The 21,599-nt window shown below is 41.0% G+C and overlaps 1 protein-coding gene across 1 annotated transcript in view; it reads left to right on the top strand.

Annotated features, from left to right (window-relative positions):
* The window catches only part of LOC122835965 (unconventional myosin-IXAa-like), a 158,271-nt gene that overhangs the window by 50,201 nt on the left and 86,471 nt on the right, over positions 1 to 21,599 (top strand). The gene's annotated exons all lie outside the window — the stretch shown is intronic.

Below are 21,599 nucleotides of genomic sequence, written 5' to 3'. Positions count from 1 at the left end.
CATACCAGCTTTATTTATAAAGCACTTTAAAACAACCACAGTTGATACAAAGTGCTGTACAATCCAAAAACACAACATAATAAAAATAATTATAATTAAAAATAGTTTAAAAACAAAGTAGGTCCAAAAGGACGACCAAAAGTGTTTTCAGACAGTTTGGAACTTTTTTTAGATCCAGAGAGTATAGATTACTCTAGCGTTTGTCTGTCTTATCCTAGTTGTTGTCCCTACACTTCAAGATTTTTATTTTTGGCAAAGTAGCACCAACTTAGACTTGTTTTGCTGCTTATCTTTTGGTTTCTTTTAATTGTCTGATCATAATTTCACCTCTCATCTAAAGTGTCGTTTCTGGATGCACCTTATTGCTCCTTTACAGTAACCTTTGAGCCACTGCTGTCCAGTTTCCTGCCTGTGTTGCATATTTTAGTGAAGCCCTTCCTCCGACACAGCTGATTCAAATGACTGATGGAAAGCTGAGGTAACTCAAAGTCAGCACAGGTCTGGTAATGACCCATAAACTTGACTTGGGTTCTTTGAACCAAGGAAACATCTGAAAGGTGCAGGAGTGGACCCTCAAGGAACCGGAGGCGGACCTCACTACGGGTGTAGCGATACGTCACACTCTGTACATGACATGACACAGATGAGAAGTTAGCAATATGTTTGTAAAAACTAAGCAAGTAAACTGAGTAAATTTAAGTAGCTGCTCTTGCGTAATAAATCTCATTATACTTGTTTTGTGAGTCAAAAGGGTCAATGGCCAGACCAACAAGAAACCCAGATCAAGAACTACTTCTCTTCTTACTTGAGTTTGAAGAATACGCTGTTGCATTCAAGTGTCAGACTTAAAGCTGTTACATCTTTTCCAGTGTTGCATGTCTGGCTTGTCCTTTTATGGCGTGGGAAGTTGTTGTGGGTAAATAACTTCCTATCCATTTAACTCGATCACCAGCTGATCATGAAAACTTGTCGCATTATAGCACTTTTTCATTTACCCTGATGGTACAGAAACGTTCCAGCAGTGACACAATCATGTTACTTAATTATTGCGACATTGCTAAGTGTCGCAATAAACAAGACACAAGAAAAATATGAAACTTTGACATCAGGACAAAAGTAGCTGACTGAGCAGAACTCTGTGAATCCACACCCTTCATCCCAAAACCAAGGCAGTTTTCAGAATGGAAACGCATCAAAAGCAACACTTGTACAACAAGGTTTTGGCAGGACTTCAGTTTCCCAGCCTCCGCCGCATAGAGCAGGCCTTCCCCAGCGATTGCCCCTCTCTGCTCCTTCAGACTAGCCAGCAGCAATTAGCAACCACCTGGTGAGAATCTGCTGAGCTCATTATAGGAGCTACTTCTCAGTGAAATGCTGGTAAAAACATTGATAAAAGGGTTAATAGAGGAGCCATGTTGTGATGACTTCCTGAAGGCGGAGTTTCAGAAAGAGCACGAGCTTTTAAAGAGACAGAGGCCCAATTTCAAGGTGTTACATTGCAAAGTCAAATATCTTTGTCTTTATAATGCATTGTATAATTCTTTTATTATAAAAATGCAAATTTTTATAATTCTAAAAATAATTTTTTTTATAATAATTATTATATATAAAGGTGTGATACCTTTATATCAGCTGAAGGTATCACACTTACTTGCTTGTGCTATATAAACACATTCTACTACTACTCTAAACTTCTACAAAGTAAACATAAATTGCAGCATTGTTGCACTTAAAGCTGCAATTGGTAACTTTTATAAAAATCTATTTTTACGGGGCGTGCTCCGGTGGCGTAGAGGTTAGCGCGCCCCACGTTTGGAGGCCTTCAGTCCTTGACGCGGCCGTCGTGGGTTCGATTCCCCGACCCGACGACATTTGCCGCATGTCTTACCCCCTCTCCTTCCCTCTTTCCTGTCAGCCTACTGTGAAAAAAGGGACACTAGAGCCCACAAAAAAAGGACCCCCTGGTGGGGGGGAAAAAAAAAAAATATATATATATATATATATATATAGATATATTTACGCATTTATTAAAACTGCCACTTTGTCCTGACAGTATAATACGAGACATATCATCTGTGAAAAAAAATCCATCTTTTCTCCCTCCTCCCTGTATTCCTACTGCCATCTGCAGAAATGCACTGAAACAACCAATCAGAGCCAGGATGCACTCACTATGTGTCCATTTGTAGAAAACTCTGTAAGGAATTGCTTAATTTTTCTCCAGCTCCTGATGCAGAGCATGAAAGGGAGATTATAAAACCGTCTCAGACAGTAGACCCTATAGTGGCTTCGCCACGTAGAACTGCTTTATTTACATCACCTGACCTAGAAATGCTTTCCAGCTTCTGCATTGAGGGGGTAAAAAAGATGAAAAACAAAACAAATGGTATGCTCCTCTAATCCACTCTGGATTATAAATCAACTATGGATTATGGATTATGGATTTTCATTTGGAATTTCATGTTTTGGTGAAGGTCTGTTGAAGGTCTACATGTTCCCTTCATCCCAGCAGACGTGGCTGTTTGGACCTCCTGACGGTTTCTTTGTGTCCCTCTGTGGCTCCTGTACTTCCTGTCGGGACGCTCGGCTCGGGCGTGTCGACTCCCCTGTGAGGCCCTCAGTTCTGATTGGTTTGAAAGGCGGATCAACTGGAGTCTGTGTTACGTGATGTACATTTCTTCACAATAACACGAGCTAACTGATATTTTAGCCACCTTGTGCCACATAGCTGCGTTTGGACCCGGCCGTCATGCAGGCACAGTCGTAATGTTTGTTTTCTTCTTTTGTGGGCAGATTGAATACCTGTCAGAAGTTAAGCGCCGGAGGCGACAAACGGCGAGGCTTGTTTTGATAAAAACACAGATAACAGGAACGTTGCGGTTCTTTCTGAGGAACCAGTCTCTGCTTAGAGCTGTGGGTGGGAGCATGACTGTGTCCCCACCAATCACCTGTAGGACCAAGGTGTGAGAGTTACGTGGTCAAAATTTAAAAAAAAAAAAAGCAAAAAAAAAAAAAAAAACACAGCAAAGGAGGTTTTGTAAACATTAAAAAATATTTTCTGTAAGGACACCAATGCTAGTTGAGAATAATAATAATAAAAGACAATTTTGCTTGAAATAAAAATAAAAGAATCCAAATTTCAGAGCATCTAAGACAATGGTTGAAATGTGAGACTCAACCTGCATTAGAAATGATCAAGGAGGCTGAAACTGGTTGTCTTTTCTTTTCTGTTTTTCAAGCAGTCTAATTATGGTGTCAGTTTGTAACCAAAATTTACACAGTCTTGTCAACTGAGCAACAGAGAGACAGATTTATATACAAGTGCCTTGAGCAAAAATAGAAATTTTAACAGTGTGATTTTTTTAACACCAAAAATACATAAAAATAAGGATTTAAAAAAAAAAACACAAAATTAAAATGTTTTGACTGTAAGGAACTCTATTTTTACTTCGATAAACGTATGTTGTACCGCTTAGACACGGTTCGTGACAACATGGCTGAATTTAGCGCTTTAGCATTAGCTTCCGCTAAATACCATTTTGGGATTGCTCTTTAGGGTCGACTGAACTAATTTTTATGATTATTACAACCATAAAAAAGTTGTGTTAGTGTTTTTGTGGGGTCAAGGAATCCCTGACCAGACATGGGTCAGGCACAAAGGCAGAAAGAAAAAGTTTAACAAGAAGAAGTTAATGCTCTTGATTCTGGTTAATGAGTTAGGAAGACGCCTCATTTCCTGAGGAACAAACTACAACCTGCCGGACTAACATGTTGCTAATTTAAGAGCAGATTTTAGTGGTTTTTAGCAACAACTGTGCTATTTGGTGCTGCAACCGTTTAAAAAAAAAAAAAGAAAAGAAAAAGGTAAAGCTGGAACCCCCATAAATTCCCGGTTCGTCTGCTTGTGGAGCTCCGGCATGCAGGGATAAATGCGGCATGAGCTCACAAAGAATCAATTTGCGAAATAAAGGAAAAAAATAAATGTGATGTGACTAATATATAAAATGCTGCGTATTCTTATCAGAAGAGGGGATTGTGATTATTTTCTAATAAAATCATAATATATTTGAAAATAAAAATCTGTGGGGTAAGACAAATTACATTTAGCACGAGTGCATAACTGCTGAAGTGAACCAGCTGGATGCTTGGTTTTCCATAAGTTGTAATGGCAATTACTGAATGGCTGGTTTTGGTCAGACGATGCTGCTAAAGCTTTGTGGGAGTTTGCTTTTCGGCCTCAGGCAGCCAGGCTGAAAATATGAGGTCAGCAGGCCTTATTACACCCAATCCAAATGAACCGCAGATCAAGTGTTAAAACTCTGGACACTCTGGTGGCTCCATTATGCCGAGTAATAGTCGAACTGTTAAAAGCTGCCGTTTTTGGGATTGTTGTTCTCTTTTTTTAATGCTCTCAAACAGTTAATGTTGTGTTTGCGGTCGCATATTACCATACAATGTAATATTTCGTCTCAGTTTGGTGGAGACACAAAGAACGTCGCCGAACAAATGAACGCAAAACGCTGCTTGACAAAAGCTAACACAAACTCACTGGCTGTCAAGTTGATTTTTATTTTATTTTATTCCTTAATACTTGAAAGTGGTAACAGATGTTAAGACGCAGTCATTTCAACTGTACTTTTATCAAGAAAGGAGTCTCGGGTGAAAAAGAAAACATATTTCAGGAGGAGTTATGTCTCGCTGGCAGGCCCGGTTGTGGTCGGGCTTCGGTTTGGGAACATTTGTATAAGAGCCTGTAAACTCAGATAAGTCATTCTTTTTGGATTCACTTAAGAAGCTTAATGCCAACCGGATAAATCACGGGGGGAGGGAGGTGGATCCCTCACATGAGTGAAATATTATTTTTTAAACCGTATACTTTAGAAATGCCTCTTAAATCAAAGCTTCCTGCGTTGGATCGACATAATTAAAAAGTGAATTAAGCAGCACTACGGGGCGCTCCGCTTGGCGTCCTGCTAGCGCTGCTTTTCTCTGTTCAAGGCCTTGAAATGAATTTTTTTGAGGGGGAAGCAAAAATGGGAAAGGAAAAACTGATCTTTGGAGTCTGTGATGGGCTGAAAATTTGGGAAATGTACGTAGTGAAAACATGATGCAAAGTTTTCCTTTGCTTTCCTGTGCAGTTTGGTTTTGGTGTTTTCAGCTGTTCATTGAAATCGCTGGTTAGTTTTCACATCAATTGATTGATCGACAGACATGTTTCAGTGACATGGACCTATACATTTATTGCCATATTTTGTGGTGCTGTAGTTGGGCTAGACGATAAGGCATCATGAAATCGATCTATTGGTAATTATTGATTAGTTTTATGTTTTAAATACCTGAATTACTGCCAGACTTGTGGCACGACTCTTCCTGTTTTATCCACAGTCTTTTCTCTGTGCCATTTTTTAAATCCATCCATCCATCCATCCATCCGTCCGAGCAGGTTTTATTTTTAAAGCAATTATTAGGCACGGTTGTGAAGTTACTCAACAGGTCGTTGCTAGGTAACCAAAGAATGAGCGAGTTGCTAGGTAACCAAAGAATGAGCGAGTTAGTTGATGTCACCAGCCTAGCTTAGCTCGCCGTGAGAGGTTGAGCGGATGAAGCCTTTCCTCTGCCTACGTTTCCCAGCTGGCTGGGAGTTCAGTCAACATTCTGGGTATTGAACACTCTATCAGATGTGTTGTCTATTGATATTGATCATGTGTCTATGTATAACGTATTATTGATTTATCATCCAGTTCCAGGTTCTGGTAGGATGATTACCATAAAAAGCCAACCACAGCCAAAATGTAATGGGTTTAGTTCAAACCATATTCATGTCTCAGAATGGCCCAGTTAAAGTTTGGATCTGTACCGAACTTAAAATCCTTGGCAAGACCTGAAAACTGATGTTCACAGATCCTCTCCACCCAATCGGATTGAGTTTGAGCTTTTTTTTTATAACAATAATGTGTAAACATTCCAGTTTGTTTCAGCGTCCTGCTCTGCATAACGCCTCTTGCTCTCACCTCTCCTTAGTCTCCTTTCATGAGAGGCCGAGCGAGCTGGCTTTGGATTGTTAACTGCCGCCGCTGATGCCATCTCATCTGCGTCTCTAATGAAGACGCAGTTCGCTGCAGGAAGGACACACTCGCTCAAATTGTCTCCCTCTGCTGCGGTGGCGCAGGGGCTATATGGAGGCCTTAGTCCTCGACTCTGTCGTCACAGGTTCGATTCTCGGCCTGGCGACCTTTGCTGCTTGTCTTTCCCTTCTCTCATTAGCCACTTTCCTGTCAATTAACTATTAGATAAAGGCCTCTAGAGCCAACAAAACCTTAAAAAAATTATAAAAAAATGTTTATTATTTTTGTATAAATGTATCCCTCTCTGCTTTCAAGGACAGAGCAGCATGTGTGTGTGGGTGTGTGTTCGCGTATTCAGACTCAAAGATTCGCCTGTGTGTCCTTTGCGGTTTTAGTGGAGTGTGTGCTGCTGAGCTCACAGAGCCCCTCTGTCCTGACTGAGCAACCGGCCTCAGCTTCGGGCTTCTGCAGGGTTCAGTGTGGTGACCTTTAGCTGCAGCAGCCCTGATCGCTGCGTGACACGTCTCAGAAATGCAGCAGCGCTAACTAGCTCCGTTACATCATGGCAGCTGCATCGCCTAACCATTCTCAATATGCTCTAATAATTTCATGTCATGCAGAAGCCTTTAATAACCCGCCGCAGACTGCAGTCGTGTGTAACCTGACCTGCGTTCAGAGCGAGGCGACACAGATATGGGTGTGCAGCAGCGTGGAGCTGATGGGAAGGATGTGGCTTCTGTGTGCGTTGGTGTGTGGCAGTCAGGGGATCTTAGATCCAAATTTATTTTAAGTTATATTTTATATATGCAGCATTTTTAGAACAACTGAAGGTAAAACAGGAACTATAAAATGCCACTATGTGCCTCGAAAACGCATAATTCTGTCACTTTAAATTGACTGGTAGAGGTGATGCATCTCCAAGAAGACATTAGGCCATCATTAATTATATTTAAGCTAACGTATCATTTACCCGTCGCAATAACCAGAGTAAAATGAGTCGGAAATTGTTTGGTCACATGATATAAGATGTTAATATTGTAAATATGATCCATAACCGAAGCTGCTCAGCCCATCTCTGGCTGAGATGAGACTACAGGTTACTGAAGGGAACCAACAAGTATCACCCTGACGAACTCGGGGCTCATGAGAGGCCGTATAAAAGCCAGTCATTGTTGCCTTGGTGTAGTTGGTGGACTTTCCTAATGCAGCCTCAGCCAAACAGAGAACCTCTTTCACCAGGTGGTTCCTATCCAGACGCCTCCCCTTGGTCTCTACCAGGCCCTCTGGAACAAGATCTGTCTCCTGTGCCTGATGGATGGCTGCAGGTAGTGCTGCAGCACTCTGCTAATAGAAAGAAACCTGTTCAAAGAAGAGGGTATTGTTATGGGTGAGTGTGAATGGGTTCAAGAGGCTAGCTAGCACTAGCATTCAGAAAAGGAGGGGATCTAAGTTTTCACATCTGATAATCCGGTAGTCTCTGTCTGTTTGGGGGATAAAATTGCAACACTTGCTCCATTTTCAGCTGCGGTGGTTCACTTTCACACTGAACTTTGTCAAATTATCCAAACTAATTGAAAAACCTCAGCTATTAAGAAGGAATCGACAAGAAAGAAGACACTGAGCACAACTTCCATCGCCACCAAATGTAAATGACAATCTAGTAGCGTCAGATTTTAGCAGATGTAGGATTTCTCTTTTGTCTTTGGCAAAAGATTGTAAACTATATCTCCATTTAGCGCTAGACTCTTGCATCTAGTTGCATTGGTGTAGTTCAGCCTCTTTCACGAGATGCTTCCGATCCAGACGCCTCCCCTTGGACTCTATCAGGTTGTATTTACCCAAGATGCTCTGCCCTATATTCCACTTCCTGCTTTTTCCCAGCGGTCTCCAGTCCGCTTGGCATTCACATATGCATTTGTACTGCGCCAGATTTCACTTCCACCAAAGGTCTTGAGAGTTTGGTTTTTTGGTACACATCAGAGTTCGATGCGCATTCACACCTTCCCAAATGAACTGGATTACTTTGAGAGCTCTAAATCCCAGTTAGTCTGAGTTACTGTGGAGAAAGAGCTGCACAGACGCTGTGGGTGAACTCTGTGACCCTGAAAGTCCAGATGAAATCTATTATACCTGTGCTGAGTTCTGTAGAGGAAACCTGCGTACGATACAGGACCTTCTCTTTAGGCATGCGTTCATTGCAGGGGGAGTTGCTTGTGCTTCTGCTGGCTCTTGAATGAGGACACTGCTGCTCTGAATGGCTTCCGCTGCTCTCTGTGCATCATTATGAGGCCGTGTGTGTTTGTATGTGTGTGCATGTGCTTGTAGAGGAGAGGTGCCTGTCAGAACGCGTTAGCGCCCAGTTCTGCAGGCCAGCAACCCAACACGAGTCGTTCACCCATGTCCGAGTTCGTCCTTGGTCTTTAAACGTCGATGAGACATCCAGAAGCTCTCTGCTATCAGGGCAGAGAGCGGCACGCTGGTTTTATTGCTCATCGCTTCGCAGCGTGCCGCCGTGTCTGGGGGAGTGCCCCCTGCAGCGACAGGTCACATTTGCCCCAGCTCATCCTACGCACATCATGGAGTTTTAACCAGGCTGTTGGACTGGAGATACTCCCATTTTTTTATTTTGATGTAACCAAACACACTTTTCATTTGGAGTTAAGTCTGACTTCTTTGTAAAAGTTGACGCTTGTATTCTTTTAACTAAGGATCCACAGAGGAATCTTTTATTTTTCAGCGTGAACGACCGTAGCAAAAAAATAAATAAAAAATCCTTTCATCTCCTTCTGATTAGTGAATCCTCCAAACCAAATGCATAATGTAATAAAACATTTCTGCCACTCAAAAAATGCTAACTTTTCAATGTTTTTCTTACTGTATTTACGATACTTTTTGGCTTCTGTCATCTAATATCAACTTATAGTTTTGCAAATCTGTTTTACTGTCACTTCTTGTGGTATTCAATCAACTCCCCTGCATAGAATAGTTTAGTTCTGGACTGGATGTGTAAAAACAGTCTTCATACCCATCAAACTATCTAGCTTTATAAATATTACAAATCTGAAGAAACATATGGACCACCCTAACAACAAAAGCTGGACTTGGTGTCAAACCAGTAGGTGAAGAAGTTGGGGCTCCTGACAGCAACTGCTGAGTGCATTAAAAGTAATTTGCAATCTAACTTTAGTTATAAAATTATCAGTTGAGTAAAAAGGTTACTTTTTCAAGGAGTGAGCAGTAGTCGGAAATCAAGTAAAATTTTCAAGGTATCTATGCCATCACTGATGACAACACTCTTCAGTGTGGCTGCTGTTACCGATTGAGGAAAACTCTTAAGTTGGTTAATTTTAGTATCAATGTGTGATTAAAATGAAGTCAGGGGAAGCACAGAGATGTGAAAAGCCATTTTACAAAAGAGCTGTGTTTTCTACACTTTGACCTGTAATTCAGAAGCCGAGACTTTCAGGACATAATGATTGGAGTATACTTTTGGACCCTCTGTGCAATTTGGAACAATTTATTTGTATAAAAGTAAGCATTGGCACTTAAAGCTTTGTTCCCTAGCCTGGTAAGTGTTGCCTAATCACTCAGTCCTCCTTTACTTGCTGGCATCTCTGCCTTTAATCTGTATCCTGTGGGCTCTCACAGGATACAGCACTTTGCGATGTTCTCCTTAACATCTGCTTACAGGACTCTTCCCATCTTCTCTCACTCTCCTTTTTGCTGGAAGCTAAAAATGTTCTCATTTCTTCTCTGAAATAGTGGTGGACTCAGGCTGGTTTCCTGCTCTTTGCTCTGCTTGGTCCGTCTACTGATGCGCCTCGCAAGTTCGTAGCATCCTGCTTTAAAAATGTCCCCTCTTTGTGCATTTCTCCAACATGAAGTGCCCCCTAAGATGCCCGGTTGTAAAGGGGCATTTGTTTTGCTGCTCTAGTACTCCTAACTACTGTTCATGGCGGAGGTAATTCAGTAGGAGCGCTCTGTATTAGAGGTCGTTTCTCTTCCCTCCCTTTTCTTTCGATTTAGTGGGAGGCTTAGGACAGGAAATTGATAGCACAAATGGGCCTGATTCAATTTGAGCCTGTTTACGTGGTGTCACAGCAATCGGGCCCAGATGAGATTACGGCCACGAGGAGCCTCGGTCGGACAAAAGACCATCTGGGCTGAAGGAGGCGGTTGAGTAAATTCAATCTGTGTTCGAGGTCTTGAGACGGTTAACTAGACTTTTGTCTGTTGAACTGGGTCAAATAAGTGCTTTTGTGTGTATTACCTGTCCTTTTTTAGAGATTATGTCATTGAAATATTTATTCCTGGAAAGTTTGCAGAAATATCCCAATAGGCTTTTCCTGTTGTTGCTCCTATTCTCTGGAACGATTTACCTTTCCAAATTCGATCTGCCCACAGCCTGGATCATTTTAAATCGCTTCTCAAAACTCGTTTTTATTCTTTGGCATTTATTTGAAGTAGTGTTTTGATGCTCTGTTTTTACCAATTTGTGTTATTGTCATTCTTGTACAGCACTTTGGTGCAGTTTGACACCTGTTTTTAACGTGCTATATAAATAAATTTGACACTGACAATAGTTAGTCTCAGACACACTTGAGCGAGCTCGTGTTTTATGTTCTTCCCTGTTTGTGTCTTGCGGTTTCGATCCAGTCTTTGAAAAGTTATTTTGAACTCTATAAGGAAAACAAATTCTGCCTTGGTTTGCGAGTTTCTGGAAGGTTCACCTCAAACAAATTGGTAGCCTTGGCGCATAACAACACGGGGGTAAACTTCAAGAATGATGATACACAGTCAGATTTGTTTGACACATGGAGGCCAAATCAGGGTCAATACTCAGTTTCCCACAATTCCAATGGTAGGCAGATTTCCACTGAGCGGTACGGCACAGCTTGGTGTGACTTGGTGTGCTATTTTGCCTGTTTCTGTTGTAAAGGTGACCGATATCCATGACAGTTTTCAGTTGTAGGACCGTTGGAGAATGGTGCAGTACAGTTGGATAGTGTCATTACACAACGTGATGTATTGATTGGAGAAAAAGATCACTGCTTGAGACAAGACTTACTAGCGTGTCATGGTTATTGTCACGCTACTAAGATGCTACACAAGGGTTCCCCCAGAAAACTTGTTCATGTTTTTGAGATAAAAAATGTTTAAAGTTAACAGGAAACTTGAAAATATCACTTGATACTTGTGTACTACTGAAAGACTGGAGGATTAATACCTGAACACCAACTTTAAAGTCTTAAAAAAGACTTAAATAAATAAGCAATGCTTAGTCTGGTGCGGGCACAAGTAAAGCCAGGCTAATAATACACTGGGGGAAATCCTGCTACGTTTGGCATGATGTTTTAACCCTGCCTGCCCAGTGAGAGTCCAACTGGTGGTGGAAAAACTCTCCGGATTATGGCATAGCCCAGAACCGCTCAGTGTGGACGAGATATTAAGGCCCCCCTCGTACTCTAGTGTACTTAACTCTGAGGAGATCTGTGCAGACGCGAGAACGGTGTTCATGTTGAATGCGGCACCAAGCTGATAAGGTTGAGAGTCGACACAACGGGTCAAAAGTACGCACTTCATCCAGGCGGCCTCTTTGTGCCGCAGTAGGAGTTATTTGGTGGCTGAACTGGTGGAGAAGAAACGGTGCAACTAGCTCATCTAACAAGTTGCTAGTGTTTTCGGATTGTGGGAAATGAAGGAATTCATGTAATCGGTACGCTTGACTATAAAATCTCAACCGTCTCCAGACAGTGTGGACAGAGTTCGCTCGGCCATCTTTGATGCATTTCAGGCTAAGAAAGTTTCAAAAGCCTTTAGAAGAGACAGCCCAGACCACAGCATGAGAGATCCTCCACCATGCCCAACAATGGACACCAGATCGTCTTTCGCATTCGCACTTTAGACCTTTCGTTTTAAAAGGAAAAGTCTAATCTTTTTCTCAATTGACCAAAGTATGCAAAAAAAAAATTAAAAATCTCAGAGTTTGTATCTGTTTTTGGGACTATATGATCCTGAGCTAGAAAAATTGTTTGGGAATCAACAGTACGGATAGCACCTGATGAAATCTCTCTTACCTTCTGTTTATATGCATCCCTACTAGACCTAGGTGTTAAAGACGGATGTTAAAAACAAACAAAAAGACGCCTGGGGGATTATTAAAGGAATCGCTGAGGGTGAAAACAGATTTTAAGTGTTGCCATGTTTTTACATGAATTTAGTTTAAGGCTTTTCACACATCTTTACCAGGTCCACCAGTAAACCCGGTCGACAGCGTGGCGAACGTGTCTCGGCAGATTCAGAGGTGGTGTGATGGGGTACATAATGCCATTAATCCTCCTGCATTAATCATCAGGATAAACAGTCATTACTTCTTCAGTCTGAGGGTTTGTCTTGCATTTTCTTTTTGTTTTCTTCTCGTCTGGAGCCTGTCTGCTCCGGATCGCAGACTGTTTAGTCCAAGTAGCTGACTTTGGGGTGTGTTTGTGAAAGACCTAGGTCACTGTAAGGCAGTGTTTCTCAATACTGGTCCTCATGCCCCCCTGCCCTGCATGTTTTAGGTGTTTCCCTTCTGCCACACACCTGGATTGAATATGTGGGTGATTAACAGGCTCCTGCAGCACTTGATGGTCATGCAATCATTTGAATCAGCTGCTCTGGAGTAGAGGTACATGTAAAACATGCAGAGCAGGGGGGCCTGAGGACTGGAATTGAGAAGCGCTGCTCTAAGGCAACATTTTGAACGTCTATTTTAATTCTGAAGCAAGCAGCTACATTTAAAAAAAATAAAAAATAAATCCACTAGTATGAAAAGCGCATAATAAGAAATCCTTTTATTTTGTGTGTTTATGCTTTCTAAACAAAGCTGAACATTAATAAACTTTGATTTTTGTCAGAGGACTCTTTGAAATAACATAAAAGACTTGACAAAAGGAGCGAAAAGCTGCAGTAGCTCCTGAGCTACGTCATCACCTGTGTTTTGTGCGTAAGCTGCACTCGGCTGCTTTTGTCCTTTTCAAGAGTTGAAGACTTTCAGACAACAGCGGTAATAATCGGGTCTCTTGGCGCGCTCACAGCAACATAGCTTCTACGCTCAGAGCACCCGAGCATGACGCCTTCATCCGTCAGGTCGCGACAGGCCCTCCTCCTCCTCTTCCTCCTCCGAACGTAGCGCCGTCACGTTGGCCAAGTAAAAACGAGAGACTGATGGGGATGAATGGTGCAGATGTGCCATTGTGAGAGTCCTGCGGCGCGTTTGAGCGGGTGGGAGAATGAAAAGGGCGAGGAGTGGCTGGTGGAGGTTCGAACATGTTCCCAATGGAGCGGCTGCTTCCACGCAGATCCTGACGGCTGACGGGGATTGTGTGTTCCTGGTACTGGTGCTCTGTGCTCACAAAACATGCCACCTGGCCGTCTGTTTACTGGTACCAGTCTGGCTCTTGGATCTGAGTCAGTCAGCTGACTGGGACAAAAAGAAATGCTCACCTATTAGTTTACTAATGTTATGGTGTGAATAACAGGCTGTAGCAGTAGCTACATTTCTATTGACCATATTATTGCGTAATCTGGCATTTCAAAAATGAATTGGCTTAATAATAAATTTTCACAGCAATTGTGAAAAACAGAAACAAAAGTTTTGCCGTTTTAATGAGGTGGTTTTTATTGCCGAATTGAAATTGCTTTATTTTGCAAAACTGAGATGGAAACACTTTTTGTTCACTTGATCAAGAACCAGATGTCGGCACAGGGGGGCGAAGGGAAACGGAGGAGGATGACGGTTGTTTTTAATGAACTAACTCTTTCCCATGTGATTTTAAGTACATTTCTTATTTAATGGAAACACCACAGTTTCAAAATGTAGTTTTTGTTTGACATCAGCAGAATATCAACAATGTTTTGAATTGGTATTTATAATTGTTTTTACAGAGGAACTCCAGTTTTTTCAAATTTATCGGGAGGTTGTGCTCCATAGATCTGGTGAAAAGTTGGGCCCCACTATTATCTTTCTTCTGTTTTACATTGTCTTTTACTGTACAGTATCTTATTGTTATGTGTTTCAGATTTTATATTTTTGTCTTAGTTTGAATGTACATATTTCCATTTACCTGTAATTTTCAATGTGAGACAATAAAGGCTCTAACTTATGCTATGCTGTGCTGCTTATTTGAACTGAGACGTTCTCTGTGATTTTAATGTAATGGTTAATTTAGCCACATGTCTCATAATAATAATAATATTACTGACTCTGAATTACATCGTTCAGAAAGCCAGTAGTGCCTCTGAATGATCATAAAGTACTTCGGAGCATACGTTTTTCACTATTAATAGGAGTTGACACAGCAGAGCAACATGTTATTATTTTAAGGAGAACACCTTTTGGAGGCCCGACTCTATAATAACACATTTGTGTATTTTCCCTGACTTTGACAGCAAACTGTTGGTGGAAAATCAGCAGTGAAATGTGATAACACAGCTTAGCTCCCTTCATGGTGCTTGTAACACCGTTTGATTCAGCTCATAAATCTTCTGTTTTCTTGATTTACGCTATTATTGGGTGTTTGATGCAGTAAACAAACTAAATTATTGTTTCTATGCTAAAATAGCCTCCTGTGAATTTGTCTTTCTTTATTCTTTTGAAAATTAGCCGTTTTGGTCTTTGCCTTTCCGTTTCTCGTCCGTGACTCCGGAGGTGCTACGAGCTAATTTTCCTCATGGGAATGATTAAAGTTTAATTTAATCTAATTGACCACAACGTTACAGTTGATGCTTCCTCTGGCTGAAGCTCTGATGGGGTTTTAAGATGCTCACTGGACGTTGCTTGTTTGGAGGTTTGAATGTGGATTGTGTTTACGTCATGTCAAAGCCAGTCAAAGGCACGTGAAGATCTACTTTTTTTAATAGCTAAGAGGTTGCTGATGGGAAGAAATGGAGTGTAAAATAAAACAAAGTTGGCTTTAGAAGTCTTAAGTTAACAAAATGAGGCAGTGGTACAAACAGTGGAAGAACAAGCAATAGAATAGCTGACAGATACTGAAGAGCTCATATAATCCACGTAGTTGAGGGGAATACAAAACATTATGATGCTGTGATTAATGTGAGGATGGACAAAACTATATTGAATAGCGATAGGCGCGTCTGAGATTCGTGATGGGTTTCTGGGTTTTGTAAAGTTTTGACCTGCCAGAACCAGAACCATCTTTCAGCAACTTGTACTTCACTAATCGTACCAAACAGGGGAAACCAACATCTAGGTTTATCAAGTCATGAATCCAGAGAAACCCCTACTACTTTATAAATTCTTATTCTTATTATGTAACATGGGGAACCAGTATGTAGTACTTTTATAGTTTTTATTTTTCTCTTGCTTTTCTTTTGTTATTTTGTTTGTATTTCCTCTTAGTCATTTAAAGCACTTTGAATTGCTTTGATGCTGAAAATGTGCTATATAAATAAAATTACCTTACCTGTATGATGAACTCGATGAGTTTACCTAAATAGCTAGCTAAATAAATAAATATCTAGTCTGGAGCTAAACATTTAGCTAGCTACAAAAATATTTAGCTAGTAAACAAAATATTTATCTAGCTAGCTAAATGTTTAATTTGGAGCTAAACATTTAGCTAGCTACAAAAATATTTAGCTAGTAAACAAAATATTTATCTAGCTAGCTAAATGTTTAATTTGGAGCTAAACATTTAGCGAGCTACAAAAATATTTAGCTAGCTAAATATTTATCTTGGAGCTACACATTTAGCTAGCTAAATATTTTGCTTAAACCTGTGAGATGTTTATAAATGAACATTGGGGTGGAAACACGACTTTCAATAATGAACCCCCACTTCTTTCCTCTTGTGAGGCTAAATAACCCAAATTATTGCTGCTAATTTTTGACTCTGTCTTTACAAATGCCCCCCAATCCCATACTCTACGGCCATCATGACCCGGTTCTGCTGTACCGCTGCAGCCACTTGCTGTGGTTTCTCCCTAATGCAACAGCCCTGCAGAGGAGAGATGAAAGCAGCGCCGCGACTCCCTGCCCTCATCTTGTCTCCATCCCGCCCGCCCCTCTGCAGCACAAGCAGCAAAGATGGGGGGAGGACAGTGAAGATGGAGAGAGAAATCCTCGTTTAAATAATAGAAAGCGAGAGAAGCATTTTGAAGCAATTGCCCCAGTTTTAGGGGATTCAGTGAAATTGAGAAAAGGCTCGTTGCACAGGTAGATTTTACTCCTGAAATGCTTCTTTGCATTGTTTGAGGTCGTAGCAGCGGCTACTCTTCACCTTGTACTCAAGCGGCACAAAGAGGTGAAACCTGGGCTTTTATGAAGATCCTTTTCAAATTTCTAAAGATTTAAAGTTCGGCCATCTTTTTAATGTAACGAACGAGGTGATCAGAGGGCAAAGGTCAACAAAAAGGACATAACAGGCTGAAGAAGCTCTGCCGTCAGAAGTCCAACACTAATAAGAAGCACAGAGATGTTCTCTTCAGCCTCTCTCTGATCTCCCTGCGTGTTTAGCGTGTTGAGATTGACTTGATGGGACGCCGTTATCATCCCACCATCTCGACACGGCCGTTCTGCCGGGGTTAGCAAGTACAGGCAGGAGCTACTCGCTTTCTGATTGAACTTATTTTTACGCTAAAGCAGCCCTGGAGGCGCCTCTTTTTTTGTGGCCATCTTGGATTCAGTTCTTACTACATTATTAAAAATGTGCCAATCGAAGGTTTTGGCACCAATTTGTGCAAAGCTCTAAAGCAGAATCAGATTCCAAATTAATCTGATTCTGTTGTTTAATAACAACAAAATACTTTTGAGATAAACTTAAAGTTGAACTATCTACTAAGAGTGACTATTTCACCACACTTTTTACCTGCAGGATGCATTAAAAGAAAAAAATCCGGTGGAGTTTTACTTATTGTTTGAGGTAACAAGTTTCTCATTTGCTGATCTGTTAGATTATGTAATCATTAATGCATTTACTTTGACTATACAGAAACCTTAAAAAGCCTTTTTGTCATGCTCAGCCATTTAATATCTATAAATGGTAATGGTAAATCTTTTCTCAAAGAGAGCAGTCACTATTACACAGCTCTGAAATAAATTTTTGTTTTTTGGGGGATTTTTTTGGTTTTGTACATGAGCCATTCACAAGATTGCTAAAAAAAAAAATTATATTTATATTTTCATAGTAAAAGTCCATAAGTCTTTATCTCAACTATAAAATTACGAAAAGGCAGCTGTCTCTTCCACTCCGACAGAACTGGAATCTTTAAAAGGACCAAACGGGTCAGCTTCTTTTTGGCGATCCGTTCAGGTTCCTGTGAAAAGCCGACATCCTCCTGTAGAAAATGGATTATCTTTATTTTGTACACCTATTGTTTTTCCTCAGACTTCATTTGAAAAACCTCACTGATGCTGAAAACAGTCTTCATTCAGTCGTCTTCATTCAGCAACAACTTCTACACCGAAGAGTGTGGTCAGTGCGACCTGATAGAGTTTAAAACCCAATCACCAGATCATCTCTCCTGCTCCATATGCGTTGTCTGTATTAAGGGTCACTGGTCACTGGTGGCGTTTTTGCAGCATTTCTATTATTGCTGCTGAGGGGTAGAGGTGAGGGTTTACCAAAATTAACAAAGGAAAGAGATAAAAACCACAACCTACTATTAGGAATAAGGGAACTGAGAAGGCTGAACAACCTTGCAGTTCTAATTTTCAGAGACCAAAAGGAAACGGTGCAGTCTTACAGGATGTCAAGTGTCTCGCTTTATGTGGCTTCACCTCCTGCACATATTTCGTCTCCCCTCTCCCGACCACCAGACAGACACAGATAAGACAGGAAATGCCTTTTACTGAATTAGTTTTCCCAAATCCACAGTTCATACAGAGCACTAATTCAACTGCCCCACTGTTTCCTGCCCTGACTGGTGGGTAAAACGGCTCTATTGAGCAGCAAAGCGACGCATCAGGACCGGCTGACGCTCACTGACTTCACTGGAGCTGCACACAGTGGAGACGACCAAACCAGAACCAGTGAGACCCAATAATGGAGCTACAGACATGATGTATTCATAAAGCATTGGGATTTTGTCTATTTTTATGTAAAATTGACTTTTTGTGTTTTACATCATGTTCTAATGTTATTCCCTTGTCAAAAACATGCCTGGAGCGTCGCCTTGACTCTTTCATGAATGTTTGAGAAATTCTTTAATCGCCATGGCAACCACTCAGCTCTGCAAATCGCTTGTTTGGACCTAGCTCTGCCTTCAAGGACGAAGCTCCTCCTCTCAGCTGCAGTTTCCAAGCTTCCGAGTTTCTGCCGTCCCCAACTCGGCTCCTTCAGACTAGCCAGAAGCAATTAGCAAACACCTGGTGGAACTTCAAGTCTGCTAAACCCATTATACGACCCACATCTCAGTGAATCGCTGGTAGAAAGTTTTCAAAGGGTTAATAGAGGAATCATGATGCGATGACTTCCTGAAGGCAGAGTTTTAGACAGAGTGGGAGTTTTTATAGAGCCAGAGGCCCAATTTCAAGATGTTAAATTATGAAGTCAAATTTCTTTTAAGTCGTATTTGATATAAACTGCAATTTTATAACAGCTGAAGGTGGCGTAGTTACTTGATTGTGCTATAAAATGGCACAATGTACCTGGAAAACGCTCAAGACTGCCCCTTTAATGCCGCAATAGCCTTGTTTGCTGTGTCAAGGTTAAAAGGTAAATAAAAAAACTTTGTTTTTTTGCGGCATAAACGATGAAAACCAAATTTCAACACATTCCCTAAACATCCTGATGAGCCCAGAGTAAAAATGTAGCCGGCGTATTTTGTGAACAGTCGTGCCTTTGAGGACGGAAACAGCAGCAGTGAACTTTCCTGGCCTTACCGAACAGAGTTAATGAAGCCAATTTAAGAGCACAGTGGTGCAGGAGAGGGAAAGAGAGAGAGAGAGAAACACGAGACAGGAAACGCCCGGGGCTGTTACCAGTCTTCCCTTTCCTACATGTACACAAACCACCAGCATGTAGACACAAGCGGTCTACCAGTAATAATGCTGAGCATCCACGTAAACTCTGCAGATTTCCTACAGAACGTTCATCGCCTCTTTGGGTTTGAAAAAGACACTTTGATAAAGTGTATTTTATCAAAGACAAGGTGTCTTTGATAAAAGACAAAATGTGGGGCTAAAATACACCAACTCTACATCGCTTAACTGGCTTTAAGAAACTTTAACCCTTGTTCTTTTCTCTCATCATTTTAAATGCCCATCTGGTTTGTTTGCAACCGGATGAACTGTTGAGCGCGTTTCACTTTTAGCGGTTCTGTTTAACTACCTTCACTGGGATTGCCGGGGTGGAACTAAAGTGGTACTGAACCCCACTACCACTGGGTTTATGGGTTTAAAACGGTTCTAAAACGACCATATTGAGCAACTGACCGCCCCCCAAAAATTATCCACTTTGAGCGCATCACGTTGCAACCTCAGATGGCAAAAAGAGAAAGAAAAATTGCTGCAAAAACTTCGCCTTGAGTTGAGAAGATACAGCAAGAATGCAATCTCCTCAGTTTTGCTGTAGGAAGGGAGCGCTTGGATTACAGATAATTGTAATTTTGTGCTTTATAATTTGAGATGAGTATTATAGATTAGAGGGTGGTGTGGGATTCATGTTCACTAATCTTTGTTGCTTGTTCTGCCTGAAAAAGAGGAAAAATGATCTGCTCATCCTTCAAAAGTCTGAAATTCATGCATCTAAAATTAAGGAATTAAAAAGTCTTAAATATCTGTAGGAAGCATGTAAGTTGGTCTTAAATATGCTTTAATTATGTTTTAATTTTGTCATGACGTGACTGTTCTGTATATTCTATGTATTTTATTTCTCCTGGTACTTTTCTTTCAGGCAAAAAGTGAGTCACACATATAGTGGCGATTCAGGCTACCGCTAACAGGCTGCTAATATAAACTTGCTAGCTAGCTTTTTTCGTCCAAAAGTGTAATTTATTGTGTTTGCTCACTTCTGTTGCTAACCTGTACAGTTCTATGTCAATTTTGTACAATAAACCTTGGCTCTACTACAATAGAAAATATGCTCTTTTCTTTTGTACGCTTTTGTGGCTTTAAAAGGGGTCTTTAAAAGTCTTAAATTTTAGTTGGTGAAACATTGAGAAACTCTGGATCAGTTTTGTCCAAAATATAAAGAAAATAGTAAAAAATACGACTCTTTTTTTTTTTCTTTTGCTTTCGTGCATGGTTTGCCCTGGCATGCACGTGTGTATGCAGTTCCTCCATCAGCTACTTACATTTCACTTGTCCACAGTTAAACCAAGCCTCTCTGAGGCTTAAGCTTGTCGTAAATTATGCAGCAAACCGGCCCATGTTAGGAAAACCACTGAAGAGATGGAGCAGGCAGCCAGCCAGCAGGTAATGGGTCTTATGAAATTTAAGGGCATCATTCATTTATCACATATAAGCTCAATAAATCTTGGTTTGTTCTGTGATCCACTTTTTATTGGTTTAGGCAACGCCCTTGAATGATGTCCGAAAGATGAGTCAAAAATAACATTTATATAACCTATGTCTTCTGTTGTGACAGTTTCAAAAAGTACAAAATACAACATCATGGGCTGCTTTCATGATTCATCAGTCCTATTTTTGCAGTTTCTGATGATTCTGGATTTTTAAAAAGTGCTTGTTCCCAAGCAGCTTCCTGTTTGCATGAGTGTGTCACCGAATGTTCAACCACGGACATAAAATCGAACCTTTGAGTCCGGCGGACATCCGCATCGAGTCTGCTTCAAGCGCAGAAGTAAATCCAGGCAACATGAAATTGATACCGCACAACTTGGCTAGCTGTTGTTTGTTAGCTGCACCTGATCACAGTTTCATGATTAATCACAGCTAATAACAGTTTGGCTGGCTTTAGCTTTGGTTAGATAGCAACATGTTTTTGCTAGCTAACCAAAGAGTGAGAGAATTATAGCTGATGCCACCGACTAGGTCTGTTGTGATAAACAATAAATTAATTAATCGTACGATAAATTAAAACTATCTACGTCATTTTAATTATCGCCTTTATCGTCTCTTCCAGCCTTTTTCTCTTTTTGTTGATGACACTAAATGAAAAAAGGCTCAACTCTGCTGCTCTCCACCAACCCTCCCTTCCTCATTTCCTTAGTGTAATGCCCAGCGCACACGACACCATCTTAGTGCTGTCAGTCGATTGTCGGCCCATTTTCAAAACCTGAGATCACACAGAGAGACCACACATTAGCCGACAGAAATCCTAGGTATAACGGTTCGATTGGTTCGTTCCTGCCGTTTGGTGTCCAACAGTGGGTACAAAATAATGGCTACAAGTCCAGCTAACTAATTTTAAAACCAGGCATTAATCAATGCTTTACTACAATCTGCCTGCAGTGCATGTGGCTCTAGTGTCAGGGTAACGTCCTGACTGAATGAAAATCATTAGAACCGATTTATGTCACGTTAACGAAGAACAGCTGAAAAGTTACCGGGTTCATCAACGTAGCGATTTCGCT

Source organism: Gambusia affinis, linkage group LG08, assembly GCF_019740435.1.
Source record: "Gambusia affinis linkage group LG08, SWU_Gaff_1.0, whole genome shotgun sequence".
Classification (NCBI taxonomy): domain Eukaryota; kingdom Metazoa; phylum Chordata; class Actinopteri; order Cyprinodontiformes; family Poeciliidae; genus Gambusia; species Gambusia affinis.
This window is presented reverse-complemented; position numbering and strand designations above follow the sequence as displayed.